At 47.4% G+C, this 17,613-nt stretch overlaps 3 non-coding genes across 3 annotated transcripts; all 3 read right to left on the reverse strand.

Annotated features, from left to right (window-relative positions):
- Positions 1-7,697: 7,697 nt before the first annotated feature.
- On the reverse strand, positions 7,698-7,780 carry trnal-caa (transfer RNA leucine (anticodon CAA)). The gene has a single exon. It is a non-coding gene; the product is annotated as a tRNA-Leu (tRNA).
- A 3,991-nt stretch (positions 7,781-11,771) lies between these two features.
- Positions 11,772-11,843, reverse strand: trnag-ucc (transfer RNA glycine (anticodon UCC)). The gene has a single exon. It is a non-coding gene; the product is annotated as a tRNA-Gly (tRNA).
- Positions 11,844-16,923: 5,080 nt separating this feature from the next.
- trnar-ucg (transfer RNA arginine (anticodon UCG)) lies at positions 16,924-17,012 on the reverse strand. Its single transcript is given in 2 exon segments — positions 16,924-16,959; positions 16,976-17,012. It is a non-coding gene; the product is annotated as a tRNA-Arg (tRNA).
- Between the last annotated feature and the right edge of the window lie 601 nt (positions 17,013-17,613).

Genomic DNA, 17,613 nt, shown 5'->3' on the forward strand with positions numbered 1-17,613 from the left:
CCATGAAGTTAAAACCTCACCACTATTCTTAGAATTCCCCCTGTACCAGAAAAGGGTCAAGATATTCTAAATGATGAACAGGGATTCTCACTCCCTGACTCCTATGCAGACTTAGGTGGGCGCTATTCGGGTCAAACCAGTGTTTCATGTTATCCCACGGCATAACCCATGTCTTCAGAGAAGATTCTGTTTACTTTCCACTCAGGTGCTTCACTCACGGGTCCGGCTTTTCTAAGTAGAGTAAAGTAAACTTTCTAATAAACACTCTTTCAGGTTATCAATTTAAGTTCGTTTTAATTTCAAATTAAAAGATGTAATCACTGTTTTTACAGAAAAGTAATAAGATATTTTCTTTGCATCTTCCTGGTCAGTTGTTAGACCTTCAAGTCTGCCTTGACAATTTTCTCCTGTAACTTTTGTTTTTTTCCTGATGGATTCGCTGTTCTGCTCGGCTTCCGTGTTCAGTCCTTCCCATGACCGAGGGCAGCTATGAGAGCTGGCTGCTGAATTATTAGGTATTATATAGCCCTTTGCGCAGCCTTAGTTTCTACATGGCATTTATTGAAATGTAACTGTTGCTTGCTGACTGTAGCTAATGCAAGCTCCCTGTCGTTGAACGAGCTGATTCTGCTTGACATGTAATACTTTTGTTTGGCAGGTAATACATTTATTTGTTGCTTCGTCAGCAACTTTCCTGATATCTGCCTTTAGTGATGTTTTTTCTCAGTCTAAATACTGGATATGAACTCGTGTTCAACGAAGCAGTTCGCCTCTGCACTTCTACTGGTCAGCTGGTGTCAACGGCAGGTCGCCCCCTATATTTCTAACCTTATCTGGCTTGGATCTATACCCTATGACCTGATTATTTGCTAAAAGATTTTTAACGTCAAAAATGTGTAAATTATGGGATAAACGTGCCACCTCATGTGTTTCTTAGCTGGAAAGCAGTTGTCTCATATTTAAGTGGCGTCAGCAAGGTTTCCCGCTTAACCTTCTCCCCCAATTTAAACCTAAGATTCTGGTTGTTCCTTTTTTAATTGTTCAGTAAAATAATGCACTTCTCGGGAAGTGTGAAATACTGTTCCCGTTTATATAACTTAAGATTTTAAATTGATTGAATGTCTTTTTAACTTTAAAACCATGTTGAGTTGTCCATATCTGTTTTCTTTAACGCCTGCGAAGCTATCTGTATTTTAAACAACCAGCGGCTGTTAACCCTTTGTGGGACCTTTCCCTTTCATTTAAAATCTCTGTCTTTTCCAGGTTCACATTCATGGTTCAAATGATATATTTTTTCATTATAACCTGTTCCTCACACGAAGGTATTGAGAGACGAAGATCTGAGCGACGTGAAGTATCCAATTGGAGAGATGCATCATGGCGACTGGAATCTCTCTCCACAGCTGCTTCCGGTGCTGCTTTCACAGCCGACGAACCCCTCCAGTGTCCAAACAGGTGAAAGTTCATCCAGTAGAGGCGGCAGAAGGGAGTTCTGGGAGAAGGCAACTTAGTCACCTCGACTATACTGTGGGTAGCTGAAGAACAGGTGTCAAGGAGCAGATCATACTGAAAGGAAAATGTTGATACTAATAAAGAAAAAGGCAGATGTGCTGCTGGGTGATAGCGACTTGTTTGCTTTTGGTGTGAGTGCGAATACAAATAGCAGACGATGGTTTTGGTCCATCGACTGCTGGGCTATGGGCCCACCACGCTTCCGCTGCGCCACTCCGCACGTGGTTGAGCTACTCGCGGTCGAGGTCGAGGAATCGACTCACAGGGGGCCAATAAGGAAATAAAGCTTTATCGAGCAATGAATCACAATAGAAACCGAGTCCCCAACTTCCCCTCTTGGACGGATGTGAACAATCCAACCTGCCAGACTATTTACAAGAGAAGACGAATTTTACCCTTCTCTTGGGATCAATATTAATTCCTCAACCAGACTCACCGAAGCAGATTATCGAGTCATGAGCTGGGCGTTTGCCGGTGGGGTCTTGCTGTGCGTATTTAAGCTGGAATTTCATGTCCTGAGACCAACGCTTTTCTATTGAAAGGGAGGTAATGGATCTTCCTGAGGTTGAAAATCTTGCTGGAGAAATTTAACCTCGTGGAGGAAAAGGCAATATCAGGAGTCGGATTCGAGCCATCGCCTCCAGAAGAAACTGCGACCTGAACGCAGCGCCTCAGACCGCTCGGCCATCCTGATGCGTTGTCGCCGAAACTAAGATCCGTGCACAAATCGACTTAAAGACTATCTTCATCGTTATTTCATTTCAAACAAGATATGCTTTTCCTACTTTTGAACCCCTTCCAGAGTCCTGTGTCTGAGTGCCATCCTTGTCCAAACCGCTGGTGTTTAAGGAGCTTCTCATTGCTGCATTGATCAGTTTGCTCTAATCAACAAGGTCCGAATTCCCGCTCTACCTGTTCCTCACACGAAGGTATTGAAAGTCTACGATCTGAGCGACGTGAAGTATCTAATTGGAGAGTTGCATTCTGGCGACTGCAATATCTCTCCACAGCTGCTTCCGGTGCTGCTTTCACAGACAAGTAGCCGAAGAACCCCTCCAGTGTCCAATCAGGTGAACGTTAATCCAGTAGAGGCGGCAGAAGAGTGTTCTGGGAGAAGTCAACTTAGTCACCGCGACTGTACTGTGGTTAGCTGAAGAACAGGTGTGAAAGAGCGGATCAGACTGAAAGCAAAACTTTGATACGAATAAAGCAGATGTGCTGCTGACAAACAGCAACTTGTTTCAGTTTGGTGTGAATGAGAATACGAATAGCAGAGAATGGTTTCGATCCATCGACTTCTGGGTTATGGGCCCAGCACGCTTCCGCTGCGCCACTCTGCTCGGTGCTCTTTATTTCCGTGGTCGGACTTGAGGCAAAGTATGAAGAAGTCTGTAACAGCGTGATCAATGTTTCCAGAGAGATGAAACTGCCGCCCCGAACTTCATTTTATAAAGGTGATTCCAGTCACTCCCCACTTTCCCATCAGAACAACGTCACAGAAGAAATCACATCGCCTTCACAGAACAACCATTCAGCACGAAAGTAAAGTATCTGAACTATGCTGACCAGAATCAGTGAGCTCAAACGTCTGTTCTTGTTGAAAGAAAAAAATGAGGCAGTGAATAGTTGTGTGGCTACCGCAGGGCAGTAATGTTGTAGCTCCTGGTTTAAGGAGCAGAGTGCGCAGCGGAAGCGTGCAGGGCTATTAGCCCGAGGTCGAGGAATCGAGGGTATTCTCTGCTATTTACATTCTCTCTCACGCCAAAAGTAAACATAACACACGTTCCTATTTGCTTTGCAGCAAATAGCTATCAGAAACCTTCTTGCAGTCTCATCCCGACATTAGTCCCAAGAATGAAGGAGACAGCATGACACATTACAACATTGTAAAGCTCACACATAGGGAACCACAGAGAAAATGCTTTAAAGTCTCAGCAGATCTGACAGCATCTGGAGGGAGAGAAATGAGCTGACGTTTCGTGTCCAGGTCACCCTTAGCCAAAGCTGCTCGGGAAACGTTATCCAGTAGTACCCCACAGAGGGGCAATATAGATATATAACGGTATCCAGTAATAACTCACAGGGGGCCAATAAGGAAATAAAGCTTTATCGAGCAATGAATCACAATAGAAACCGAGTCCCCAACTTCCCCTCTTGGACGGATGTGAACAATCCAACCTGCCAGACTATTTAGAAGAGAAGACGAATTTTACCCTTCTCTGGGGATCAATATTAATTCCTCAACCTGGGTCACTGAAGCAGATTATCGAGACATGAAATTGCCGGTGGGGTCTTGCTGTGCGTATTTAAGCGGGAATCTCATGTCCTGAGACCAACGCTTTTCCATTGAAAGGGAGGTATTGGATGTTCCTGAGATGAAAATCTTGCTGGAGAAATTTAACCTCGTGGAGTAAAAGGCAATATCAGGAGTGGGATTTAAACCCACGCTTCCAGAAGAGACTGCGAACTGAACGCAGCGCCACAGACCGCTCGGCCATCCAGATGCATTGACGCAGGAATTAAGATCCGTGCACAAATCGAATAAAGTCTGTTTTCATCTTTATTTCATTTCAAACAAGATATGCTTTTCCTACTTTTGAACCCCAGCCAGAGTCCTGTATCTGAGTGCCATTCTTGTCCAAACTGCTGGTGTTTAAGGAGCTTCTCATTGCTGCATTGATCAGTTTTCTCTAATCAACAAGGCCCGATTTTCCGCTCTCTCTGTTCCTCAGACGAAGGTATTGAAAGTCTAAGATCTGAGGACGTGAAGTACCCAATTGGAGAGTTGCGTTCTGGAAACTGCAATCTCTCTCCACAGCTGCTTCCGGTGCTGCTTTCACAGACAAGTAGCCGAAGAACCCCTCCAGTGTCCAATCAGGTGAACGTTCATCCAGTGGAGGCGGCAGAAGAGTGTTCTGGGAGAATTCAACTCAGTCACCTCGACTGTACTGTGGCTAGCTGAAGAACAGGTGTCAAAGAGCGGATAAGACTGAAAGCAAAACTTTGGTACTAATAAAGAAAAAGGCAGATGTGCTGCTGACAAATAGCAACTTGTTTCCGTTTGTTGTGATTGAGAATATGAATAGCAGAGAATGGTTTCGATCCATCGACATCTGCGTTATCGGCCCAGCACGCTTCAGCTGCGCCACTCTGCTCGGTGCTCATCATTTTTGTGGTCGGATTTGAGGCAAAGTTTGAGGAAGTCTGTAACTGCGTGATCAATGTTCCCAGAGAGATGAAACTGCCGCCCCGAACTTCATTTTATAAAGGTGATTCCAGTCACTCCCCACTTTCCCATCAGAACAACGTCACAGAAGAAATCACATCACCTTCACAGAACAACCATTCAGCACGAAACTGAATTATCTGAACTATGCTGACCAGAATCAGTGTGCTCAAACGTGTGTTCTTGTTGAAAGAAAAAAATGAGGCAGTGAATAGTTGTGTGGTTACCGCAGGGCAGTAATGTTGTAGCTCCTGGTTTAAGGAGCAGAGTGCCGCAGCGGAAGCGTGCTGGGCCATTAGACCGAGGTCGAGGAATCGAGGGTATTCTCTGCTATTTACATTCTCCCTCACGCCAAAAATAAACATAACACACGTTCCTGTTTGCTTTGCAGCAAATACCTATCAGAAACCTTCTTGCAGTCTCATCCCGACATTAGTCCCAAGAATGAAAGAGACAGCATGACACATTACAACATTGTAAAGCTCACACACAGGGAACCATAGAGAAAATGCTTCAAAGTCTCAGCATATCTGACAGCATCTGGAGGGAGAGAAATGAGCTAACGTTTCGAGTCCAGATGACCCTTAGTCAAAGCTGCTCGGGAAACGTTATCCAGCAGTACCCCATAGAGGGGCAACATAGATATATAACGATATCCAGTAATAACTCACAGGGGGCCAATAAGGAAATAAAGCTTTATCGAGCAATGAATCACAATAGAAACCGAGTCCCCAACTTCCCCACTTGGACGGATGTGAACAATCCAACCTGCCAGACTATTTACAAGAGAAGACGAATTATCTTCCATGTGGCATATAAGGAAAGTAGGAAGGAACTTAAGCAAGGAGTCAGGAGGGCTAGAAGGGGTCACGAAAAGTCATTGGCAAATAGGGTTAAGGAAAATCCCAAGGCTTTTTACACGTACATAAAAAGCAAGAGGGTAGCCAGGGAAAGGGTTGGCCCACTGAAGGATAGGCAAGGGAATCTATCTGTGGAGCCAGAGGAAATGGACGAGGTACTAAATGAATATTTTGCATCAGTATTCACCAAAGAGAAGGAATTGGTAGATGTTGAGTCTGGAGAAGGGGGTGTAGATAGCCTGGGTCACATTGTGATCCAAAAAGACGAGGTGTTGGGTGTCTTAAAAAATATTAAGGTAGATAAGTCCCCAGGGCTAGATGGGATCTACCCCAGAATGCTGAAGGAGGCTGGAGAGGAAATTGCTGAGGCCTTGACAGAAATCTTTGGATCCTCGCTGTCTTCAGGGGATGTCCCGGAGGACTGCAGAATAGCCAATGTTGTTCCTCTGTTTAAGAAGGGTAGCAAGGATAATCCCGGGAACTACAGGCCGGTGAGCCTTACATCAGTGGTAGGGAAATTACTGGAGAGAATTCTTCGAGACAGGATCTACTCCCATTTGGAAGCAAATGGACGTATTCGTGAGAGGCAGCACGGTTTTGTGAAGGGGAGGTCGTGTCTCACTAACTTGATAGAGTTTTTCGAGGAGGTCACTAAGATGATTGATGCAGGTAGGGCAGTAGATGTTGTCTATATGGACTTCAGTAAGGCCTTTGACAAGGTCCCTCATGGTAGACTAGTACAAAAGGTGAAGTCACACGGGATCAGGGGTGAGCTGGCAAGGTGGACACAGAACTGGCTAGGCCATAGAAGGCAGAGAGTAGCAATGGAGGGATTCTTTTCTAATTGGAGGGCTGTGACCAGTGGTGTTCCACAGGGATCACTGCTGGTACCTTTGCTCTTTGTAGTATATATAAATGATTTGGAGGAAAATGTAACTGGTCTGATTAGTAAGTTTGCAGACGACACAAAGGTTGGTGGAATTGCGGATAGTGATGAGGACTGTCTGAGGATACAGCAGGATTTAGATTGTCTGGAGACTTGGGCGGAGAGATGGCAGATGGAGTTTAATCCGGACAAATGTGAGGTCATGCATTTTGGAAGGTCTAATGCAGGTAGGGAATATACAGTGAATGGTAGAACCCTCAAGAGTATTGAAAGTCAAAGAGATCTAGGAGTCCACAGGTCATTGAAAGGGGCAACACAGGTGGAGAAGGTAGTCAAGAAGGCATACGGCATGCTTGCCTTCATTGGCCGGGGCATTGAGTATAAGAATTTGCAAGTCATGTTGCAGCTGTATAGAACCTTAGTTAGGCCACACTTGGAGTATAGTGTTCAATTCTGGTCGCCACACTACCAGAAGGATGTGGAGGCTTTAGAGAGGATGCAGAAGAGGTTTACCAGAATGTTGCCTGGTATGGAGGGCATTAGCTATGAGGAGCGATTGAATAAACTCGGTTTGTTCTCACTGGAACGAAGTAGGTTGAGGGGCGACCTGATAGAGGTATACAAAATTATGAGGGGCATAGACAGAGTGGATAGTCAGAGGCTTTTCTCCAGGGTAGAGCGGTCAATTACTAGGGGGCATAGGTTTACGATGAGAGGGGCAATGTTTAGAGTAGATGTACGAGGCAAGTTTTTTACGCAGAGGGTAGTGGGTGCCTGGAACTCGCTACCGGAGGAGGTGGTGGAAGCAGGGACGATAGGGACATTTAAGGGGCATCTTGACAAATATATGAATAGGATGGGAATAGAAGGATACGGACCCAGGAAGTGTAGAAGATTGTAGGTTAGTCGGGCAGCATGGTCGGCACGGGCTTGGAGGGCCGAAAGGCCTGTTCCTGTGCTGTACATTTCTTGTTCTTTGTTCTTTGTTGAATTTTACCCTTCTCTTGGCATCAATATTAATTCCTCAACCAGAGTCACTGAAGCAGATTATCGAGTCATGAACTGGGCTTTTGCCGGTGGGGTCTTGCTGTGCATATTTAAGCAGAAATCTCATGTCCTGAGACCAACGCTTTTCCATTGATAGGGAGGTATTGGATCTTCCTGAGGTTGAAAATCTGGCTGGAGAAATTTAACCTCGTGGAGGAAAAGGCAACATCAGGAATGAGATTCGAACCCACGCCTCCAGGAAAGACTGCGTTTTGAACGCAGCGCCTTAGACCGCTCGGCCATCCTGATGCGACGTCGTCGAATCTAAGATCCGTGCACAAATCGACTTAAAGTCTATCTTCATCGTTATTTCATTTCAAACAAGATATGCTCTTCCTACTTTTGAACCCCAGCCAGAGTCCTGTATCTGAGTGCCATCTTTGTCCAAACCGCTGGTGGTTCAGGAGCTTCTCATTGCTGCATTGATCAGTTTGCTCTAATCAACAAGTTCCGATTTCCCGCTCCACCTGTTCCTCAGACGAAGGTATTGAAAGTCTCAGATCTGAACGGCGTGATGTGTCAATTTGGAGAGTTGCATTCTGGCGACTGCAATCTCTCTCCACAGTTGCTTCCCGTACTGCTTTCACAGACAAGTTCACAGACTGTACTGTGGTTAGCTGAAAAACAAGGAGCGGTTCAGACAGAAAGCAAAACTTTGCTACTAATAAAGAAGAAGGCAGGTGTGCTGCTGACACATAGCGACTTGTTTCCGTTTGGTGTGAGTGAGAATATAAATAGGCTTGCAACTTGCTGGCGAGGCCGTCGCCGGTGATGATGACGTGGCGTGGACTCGCTGAACCAGGTTCAGGAGCTCGAGCACCGAGCAGGGACGCTCTGTCAGGCCCGACGATTTCAAACCACAGTGTTGCCTTGATCGCCTTGTTGGATACCCCTCGTTGACAGGAACCAGTGGCAGCTATGGCATTGCCATTGTAGTCAAGGAACTGGCAGGCCGGTGGAAGAATGCTTGGTCTGGCGCGCATGGTGTCGAGGCCGGATTTTGAGATGAGGTTCGCTGATGCGCCGGTGTGAAGTTTGAATTGGATGCAAGTCTTGTCTCATTTCATTTCATTTCGTTTTCATTTCATTAATTGTGTGGACAGCACACCACTCGTCGATCCACACTGAGGTTCGAGAGGCGTGTCTCGTTGTGGTGGAAGGCAGCGCATGTGTAGTTATGATGCCCACCCGGTATGGGGACCTGACGCACTCAGCATCAGGGTCTGTTGGGCTGTCGGGATCGGAATCTGGCATGCCTTGTTGTATTGAGCGGACACTTCTGCGCCGCAGCTGGGATCGCTGGCTGCTGAGCGGTGGAGCAGATCTGCAAAGGGCTGCATAGTGGCCAAGCTTGCCACACTGTAGACACCGGCGTCCTTTTGCCGGACATTTCCGCTTTAAGTGGGTGGAGCCACAATTCGGAGATGTCATGACGCCGATGGCAGGGCATTCCGTGCGCCATCGCGCATGCGCAGTACGGTCGGTCGACGTACGCACCTGTGCAGTCGTGTTTTCGGCCTCGTCGTCCACTCGGTCATGGCGCACCTGTGCAGGGACCTGGGAAAAGCGCACAAAGTGACCACTCTCCTCGATGCTCAGGCCCTGCATTTGAACAATGGCCTGCACCCGTTCCGCCTCGTGGGAGGCCAGTTTTGCAGTTTCTGCCGCCCTGATGCGGGGGTAACGATTCTTAGCATGCTCATGGATAACGCATGTCTCGATAGCAACTGAGAGGGTCAACTGTTTGAATTTCAGGAGCTGCTGCCGAAGGGAATCGGAGTGGACCCCGAAAACGATCTGATCCCGGATCATGGAATCAACCGTCGAGTCATAGTTACATGACTGCGCTAGGATGCAGAGATGGGTCACGAAGGACTGAAAAGGTTCATTCTTACCCTGAAGCCTCTGCTGGAAAAAGTACCATTCAAAGCTCTCATTCACCTCAGTGTCGCAGTGGCTGTCAAACTTCAGCAGGACTGTTTTGAATTTTGTTTTGTCTTCGCCAGCAGCGAACGTAAGGGAGTTGTAGATGTGGATGACATGGTCCCCCGCGGTGGAGACAAATAATGTGATCTTCCAGGCATCCGATGCTGCTTCGAGGTCGGATGCCTCGATGTACAGGAGGAACTTTTGCTTGAAGATTTTCCAATTGGCGCCAAGGTTGCCGGAGATGCGGAGCTGCGGAGGAGGCTGGTGTTTTCCATTTCACCGGATGGCTGCTTCCTACAGCTCCCCACCTGGAAGTCGGACCGGCCATACACTGCCCTCGAGGGGGACAGTCGCCTCAACCACTTCCTTAGGGTTCAGTATCACAAATGGGATCTCGGTCTTCCAAAAAGAGATGGACCAAGTGGTCGACCAGTACGGTTTGTGGGCCACCTTTCCGTACTTATAAAATGTCACCATCTGCGGCCATGACCAGCAGGACCACGATGCCAACCTCGATAAATTCCTCCGCACTGCCACCCTTCTCAACCTGACCTACAACAAAGAGAAGTGTGTGTTCAGCATGACCCGGTTAGCCATTCTCGGCTATGTAGTCCAAAATGGTCTTCTCTGGCCCGACCCCGAGCGCATGCGCCCCTTCATGGAACTTCCCCAAGGCCCTCAAACACTGCCAGGGCTTCTTTTCCTACCACGCTCAGTGGGTCCCAAACTATGCCGACAAGGCCCGCCCACTCATTCAGTCCATCCAATTCCCCGTTGCGGCCGAGATTCAACATGCTTTCGTCCGCATCAGAGCAGACATCGCCAAGGCTGGGTTGCGCGCAGTGGATGAGTCACTGCTTTTCCAAGTAGAAAGCGACGCTTCAGACGTCGCCCTGGCTGCCACCCTTAACCAGGCAGGCAGACCCGTGGCATTCTTTCCCCGCACCCTTCATGTCTCTGAAATTCGACACTCATCCGTCGAGAAGGAGGCTCAAGCTATCGTTGAAGCTGTTTGAAGCGGCATTGGAGGCATTACCTGGCAGGTAAGAGATTCACTCTCCTTACGGACCAACGGTCGGTAGCCTTATTGTTCAATAACACACAGCGGGGCAAGATCAAAAATGATAAAATCTTGCGGTGGAGAATCGAGCTCTCCACCTATAATTACGAGATCTTGTATCGCCCCGGTAAACTCAACGAGCCTCCAGACGCCCTCTCCCGAGGTACATGTGCCAGCGCACATGAGGACCAACTCTGGGCCCTACACAACAGCCTTTGTCACCCGGAGGTCACCCGATTGTACCATCTGGTCAAAGCTCACAATCTGCCCTACTCCGTCGAGGAAGTAAGGACTGTGACCAGGGTCTGCCAGGTCTGTGCGGAGTGCAAGCCACACTTCTACCGGCCAGACCGTGCACGCCTGGTGAAGGCTCCCCACTCATTTGAACACCTCAGGGTGGAGTTCAAAGGGCCCCTCCCCTCCACCGACCATAACACCATATTCTCAGTGTGGTCGATGCGTACTCCAGATTCCCCTTCACCATCCCATGCCCCGATATGACGTCTGCCACCGTCATCAAGGCCCTCAGCACCATCTTCGCTGTTCGGTTTCCCTGCCTACATCCACAGTGACAGGGGATCCTCATTCATGAGCGATGAGCTGCGTCACGTCCTGCTCAGCAGGGGTATAGCCTCCGGTAGGATGACCAGCTACAACCCCCGGGGAAACGGGCAAGTAGAACGGGTGAATGGGACAGTTTGAGGGCCGTCCCGCTGGCCCTATGGTCCAGGAACCTCCCAGCCTCTCGCTGGCAGGAGGTCCTCTTTGACACTCTGCACTCCATCCGGTCACTATTGTGCACCACCACTAATAACACACCCCATGAACGTGTTTTTACCTTCCCCAGGAAGTCCACATCTGGTGTGTCGCACCCTACTTGGCTCGCTGCTCCAGGACCGGTCCTTCTCCGTAGGCACCTCCGACTCCACAAGGCGGACCCCTTGGTGGACAGGGTTCACCTGCTTCACGCCAACCCTCAATATGCCGACGTTGAGTTTCCCGACGGCCGCCAAGATACTGTCTCACTCAGTATCTCTGCGGTTATTTTTAACTTTTGTTTGAAGGCTGGCGCGGGGGGGGGGGGGGGGGGGGCGGGGGGATAGTCAAACACTGTCCACATTGAAACCACGTTAAAAAACGACAAGTACTTATTTCATTCCCCGCTGTATTTGTGTATAAATTCTGAGTGAGAAACTTTCTCTTCCTCAGTTTGAAACTCAGCAAGAGGCGCAAAAATTCCCAATTTATTATTGCGATGGCCGGGAATCAAACCCGGGTCAACTGCTTGGAAGGCAACTACGCTCACCACTATACCACCATCGCTCACTGACTGGAGACGTGTCCTTTTGGTTCTTTAGATCAGTTTGATTAACTGTTTGGTATCAAGTACTTACTTTGCGTAAGTTATTTCACTCCAATTTAAAATGCTCCTGAATGAAAGTGTCCGTGTCGCACGGCTCCTGTTCAGCCAGGAGATGGCACCAGTCCACAATAAATGTACATTCTATGTGTCATTACATAGGACACTTACTCTGGCCTGAGACCTTAACTCGTACCTGTGTCCTGATGCTGTCATTTTCACCCTGTTTAAGTAATCATAGAATGCCTCCAGTGCAGAAGGAGGGCATTCGGCCCATGGAACCGGTACCGACCCTCGGAAAGAGCACCCGATTTCGGCCCAAACGCACCTAACCTTTCAAATACGTCAGGATGGCCGAGTTCAGGTCGCAGTCTCCAGGGGCCAGGGCTCGAATCCCACTCCTGAAAGTGACTTTTCCTCCGCGAGGCACCATCCAAACCTGGAACCCCTCCCGAACAGCACTGTGTGTGTACATACACCAGATGGACTTCCAGCGGTTCCAGAATCCCCTCACCGCCCATTCTCACGGTCAATTAATGATAGATTGTAAATGTTTTGCCGAATCAGCGACAATCAAAGCCAGAGAAACCGTCAATAACCCTCAGAGCAGGAAAGGCAACTCAATGTCCTTTGGCCCAAAAGCAAAATACTGCGGATGCTGCAAATCTGAAACAAAGACAGAAAATGCTGCAAATATTCAGTTGATCCGGCAGCTTCTGTGGAGAGAGAAACAGGTCGTTCCAACGAAATGTCAGGATCTAAAATGGTAACTATTTCGCTTTTCACAGATACTACAGATCCGTACAGTATTTCCAGCATTCCCTTGTGATTAGCTGAACATCCTCAGACTCTGTAGCTTAATCCGTTAAAGTGTCTGTTCCCTAAAGAAAAATCTGGACTCAAATCCCAGCCCAGCCTTATTCCGTTTGACCACCTGGGCGATTGAGAACTTCCTCCACAACAGGGGGAAATGTGTTGGATTTCTAGTCGGAAAATATGCCTTTTGCAGGGTTAAATTCAGTAGAATATCTACAGAGATTGTAACGCAATGACTGATTTCAGCTGCCATCATCCAGTTGTTAAATCTTTCCACTAGAAACCCACTGGATTTTCCCCTTTGACTTGAGTCCTGCTCCCAGAGGATCAGTTCAGTATTTTCAATAATATAATATTTTGAATGCTCTGTGTCCAGAGAATTGTGACGCTGAAATTGCTCACACTTCTCTCCATTGTTATCTACCCTGCAGGTATTGACTGCACCGTCTAATGGAGACATGCTCACAGGGCTGTGAGAGGGGCTTTCTTTCAGGCGTGAGGCCTCTTTTGGTTCATCAACAGCAACCGGATGCTGCAGAGAAACTCGGAATACCGAGCACCTCTTCTCAGGATGAACTTAATCAGGGACAAGATGTTGTTTGAAGAGCGAATCAAAGGTCTGAAGAATTGGTCTGAGATTCCTGGCGTTTTGTGAAGAGAACAAGGTGGTGGAGCAATGTGACACTAGCAGGATACGAGTTTGGGATATTATCCAGTCTGTGCTGGGAGAGCTGCGGGAAGGACGTTGTCTTGTCTGCCCACCCAAGCTGAATGTTGGGATTGAGGTGGTGATCAGATTCCGAGAGGAGGGTGAAATCCTTTCACTGAGTTTCAAGCTCAGAGTGCGGTTGAGTGTCTTGAGTTACAGGAAGATACAGACGGGATGGTCAAATGGGCAGAAAAGTGGCTCATGGAATTTAACGCTGCAAACTTAGATGTGATCATTTGGTAGGGGGTTTTCACAGTAACTTCATTGCAGTGTTAATATAATCCTACTTTTGACAATAAAGAATATAATATTATTATTAAAGGATTAATGTCAATGGCCTGACACTGGGAAGTCCTGAGGAACAAAGGGACCTTGGAGTGTTTGTCCATAGATCTCTGAAGGCAGACGGGCAGATTAATAGGGTGGTGGGAAAGACATTTGATATATTTGTCTTTATCAATCGGGGCATGGATTACAAATGCAGAGAGGTCATGGTGGAGTTGTATAGAATGTTGGTGAGGCCACAGCTGGAGTACCGTGTGCAATTCTGGTCACCACATTATAGGAAATATGTGACTGCACTGGATGTGGTGCAGAGGTGATTCAGCAGGATGTTGCTTGGGATGGAAAAGTTAGGATATGAAGAGAGGTTGGATAGGCTTGTTTTCTCTCTCACGCAGGGACAGAGATGACTGAGGGGTGATCACTTCGAGGTGTACAAGATTATGATAGGTATAGGCAGGGCGGATAGGGAGCACCTGTTCCCCTCAGTCACAAGGGGACACTGTATTATTCTGTGATTCTGTTACTGATCAGATCTTGGAGGTATCGCTGCTGTATTCCCAGGAGGCGGTGGTCTGATTCGGAGAGCAAAAGCTTCCATCGAGGACGGGGTTCTCAATAAGAACAAACTGGAGGTGTGGGATGTTAGAATCTGCTCAGCACTGATTCATTTTTATTCATTGTTGTGTCCGAGAATAAACACGTGGATTGTAGCTGTCCATTAAAAGCAAAAATAGAATTCGGAAATTTCTGGCCAGTAACTTCACCATGTCCACGTTACATCACTCAGCACCCGCAGCTGCATCACATCTGGTCCACGTTTCCTCAGCAGAGAGCAGTTTCACAGCAGAGAGTACATTTCGACTGGAGAGATTGCAGTTTCTCAGCAGAGCGCACAGTTCACGGCAGAGAACACAGTCCCACAGCAGAGAACACAGTCCCACAGCAGAGAGCACAGTCCCACAGCAGAGAGCACAGTTTCACAGCAGAGAACACAGTAACACAGCAGAGAACACATTTCCACAGGAGAGGTCTCTCTCTGATACAGTCTGTGAGTTCTCCCTCAATGCTCTCACCTTCTGACCTATTGCTCACGTGCCCACTCCAATGGTGTTGAAGTGTTTCCCATCAGTCCGTTCAGAACAATCCTTCAGCTGATATGTTGGAAATGTAATTTGCTGACAGAGACTATATTTCCAATATTTCACAACTGGCTGCACATCTGGACCAATGGACAAATACAACCTTCTTCCGTTAGTTGTTGCAGATGTTAAAGGTCCATGAGGTGGTTTGGTGAAGTCAGGTCATTTGGCGAGTTGGCCGAGAGGTGACGGTGATGCGCTGCTAATCCATTGTGCTTTGCATCTGCGGGTTTCTATCCATCCTCCTCGATGATCAATGTCCTGCGTCTCCGCGTTGGGCCACTTATTGAGGGTGACCTGATGATTCATTCAGTGTATCCGGAACTAGGATGGAGTTTAGATTCGGAGTTCAACAGGCCTGAGGAGTGAATCTTTTTGCACCAATCTCTATACCGATATTCCTAATCCTCTGTCTGATAATCGATTTAAATCACGACACCAGCTTTGGGCAGGAGTTTGGCACCATGAAAACTTGCGGCTTCAGAAGCTCCAAAACAGACGCCAGCTTCATCTGGGGCACTGCTGGCAGATTTTGTCTTTCCGGAACCGGCCGCCCAGCCGTGAAAACAAGTCCATCAGGTGACCTCATTACACTGTAAGACGGAGGAGCAGAAGTGGCCCATTCGGCCCATCCTGTCTGCTCCACCATTCAAAGAGGTTATGATTGACCTGATATAATCTTCAAACCCACTTTCCCGCCTTATCCCCATAATCCTTGATTCCCTTACTGATTTAATCTTGCGCATATTAACTTCCCCAGCCTCGACAAGTATTCGCTTAGAAACAATGTTTCCACAGATACACTATACTCTGAGAGAACAAATTACTCATCATTTCTGATTTAATTGGGCGGCCCCTTACTCTGAGATCATTCCCTCTGGTCCTAGGCTCTCCCACATGGAGAAACAACCTCTCAGCATTCACCCTTTCAACGCCTCTGAAAATCTATTGAATCAGTGAATTTGAATGGTGAGATTTATTCCCTGTCCCAAAGAGTATTTCAGGCCTCTGGATTCCCAATCCAGTGAGATAATCTTTCATCCCTCTGAACAAAAAACAGTTGATTCAGCTCATTATTAAACATCTTGGGCCAGTGGGCCGATGAATGGCAGATGGAGTTTAATTTGGATAAATGTGAGGTGATGTATTTTGGTAGCTCAAATCAGTGATTGACCTAATCAGTCACTAGTAGCGAGTTGGGGAGAATTACAGAACAAACAGATCTAGGAGTACAGGTTCACCGCTCCTTGAAGGTAGTGTCGCAGGTGGATAGGGTGGTGAAGAAGGCATTCGGAATGCGAGGTTTTAAGCTCAAAATGTTGAATACAAGAGTTGGGACGTCTTGTTCAAGTTGCACAAGACATTGGTAAGACCACACATGGAATATTGTGTTCAGTTCTGGTCACCCTGTTTTCCGAAGGATATTGTTAAACTAGAAAGAGTGCAGAAGTGGTTTACAAGGGTGCTACCAGGACTTGATGGTCTGAGTGAAAGGTAGAGGCTGGATAGGCTGGGACTTTTTTTCCTGGAGCGTAGGAGGCGTATGGGTAATGTCATAGAGGTCTATGAAATAATTAGGAGCATAAATAAGGTACTGAGGAGCATCTGGAACGGGCTGCCAGAGGCAGTGGTGGAGGCGGGTATCATTTTGTCTTTTAAAAATCAGTTAGACAGTTACATGGGCAGGGTGGGTATAGAGGGATATGGGCCAAATGCGGACAAGTTTGTCTCGCTTAGTGAAAGAAACTGGGCGGCATTGACAAGCTGGGCCGAAGGGCTTTTTCCATGCTGCCAACTTCTATGACTCAATCACTCTGTCTGTCTTCGTGACGACATTAGAATTTCCACCACAGATTTGTATTGAACCGATTGATACATAATATTTTATTCTGTACTTGATCCAAGTCAAACAGATACTGTGGATTCATCAGGGGATAAACAAAATACTAGGATGAGAGCGAATTGAATGAAAACAATGTTAGAAGGAATTATATACCATAAAAAGCCCTGCAATGCTTGGATGGAAAGGTGGAACTATGAGCTGAGGAGGGAAAACTCGGCTGTCAGCAAGTTCCACCGGATTTCTGTATAAAACGACCGCGACAGGACACGAACCTGCAATCTTCTGATATCATCATTAGATTCATCGAAGTCAGACGCCTTATCCATTAGGCCACGCGGCCACCGCCAGTGACGTGCGAGCCAATGCTTATCCCATGTGAATAAATACTGTGATCATATCTGTTTCCGTAGAAACCAGTAAAATGCAGAAGGAGGCTATTCGGCCCATCGAGTCTGCACTGACCCTCCAATCCTGCATCCACTCATGAGAGGGGATGGACGGATTTCAGGGGTTGGAATGGGGGCCAGAGTTGCTCCATCGGACCCAATATTCCAGTAGAGGGCAGGTGAGTGAGCTTTCGGAGGGTCAGTACATACTCGTTGTGCCGAATGGTCTTCATTTGCACAATAGGGATTCTCTGATTCTATGACAGCAGCGGGTTTAGGTGGCGAAGCCCTTGTGCCATACTGCCCACTCCTGACACCATGGAGAAATTCTGATCTCTCAAAGACTGGCGACCAAGGACGTGTAACAAAAAATAATTTATTTACTGTTTGAGCAGCTGCTCCAGGCTTGTGCTCTGAGCGCGATCCGGGGAGAACACCTGATCATTTTAGATGCGGGACACGTAATCACGTGACCATTCGGTCTGCACAGGCCTCCTTCTGTGCTGCCAGTTTCTGTGATTGAATTGCTTTAATTTGGATCTGGACTGGGAAGTT

Source organism: Scyliorhinus torazame, chromosome 24, assembly GCF_047496885.1.
Source record: "Scyliorhinus torazame isolate Kashiwa2021f chromosome 24, sScyTor2.1, whole genome shotgun sequence".
NCBI classification, from domain to species: domain Eukaryota; kingdom Metazoa; phylum Chordata; class Chondrichthyes; order Carcharhiniformes; family Scyliorhinidae; genus Scyliorhinus; species Scyliorhinus torazame.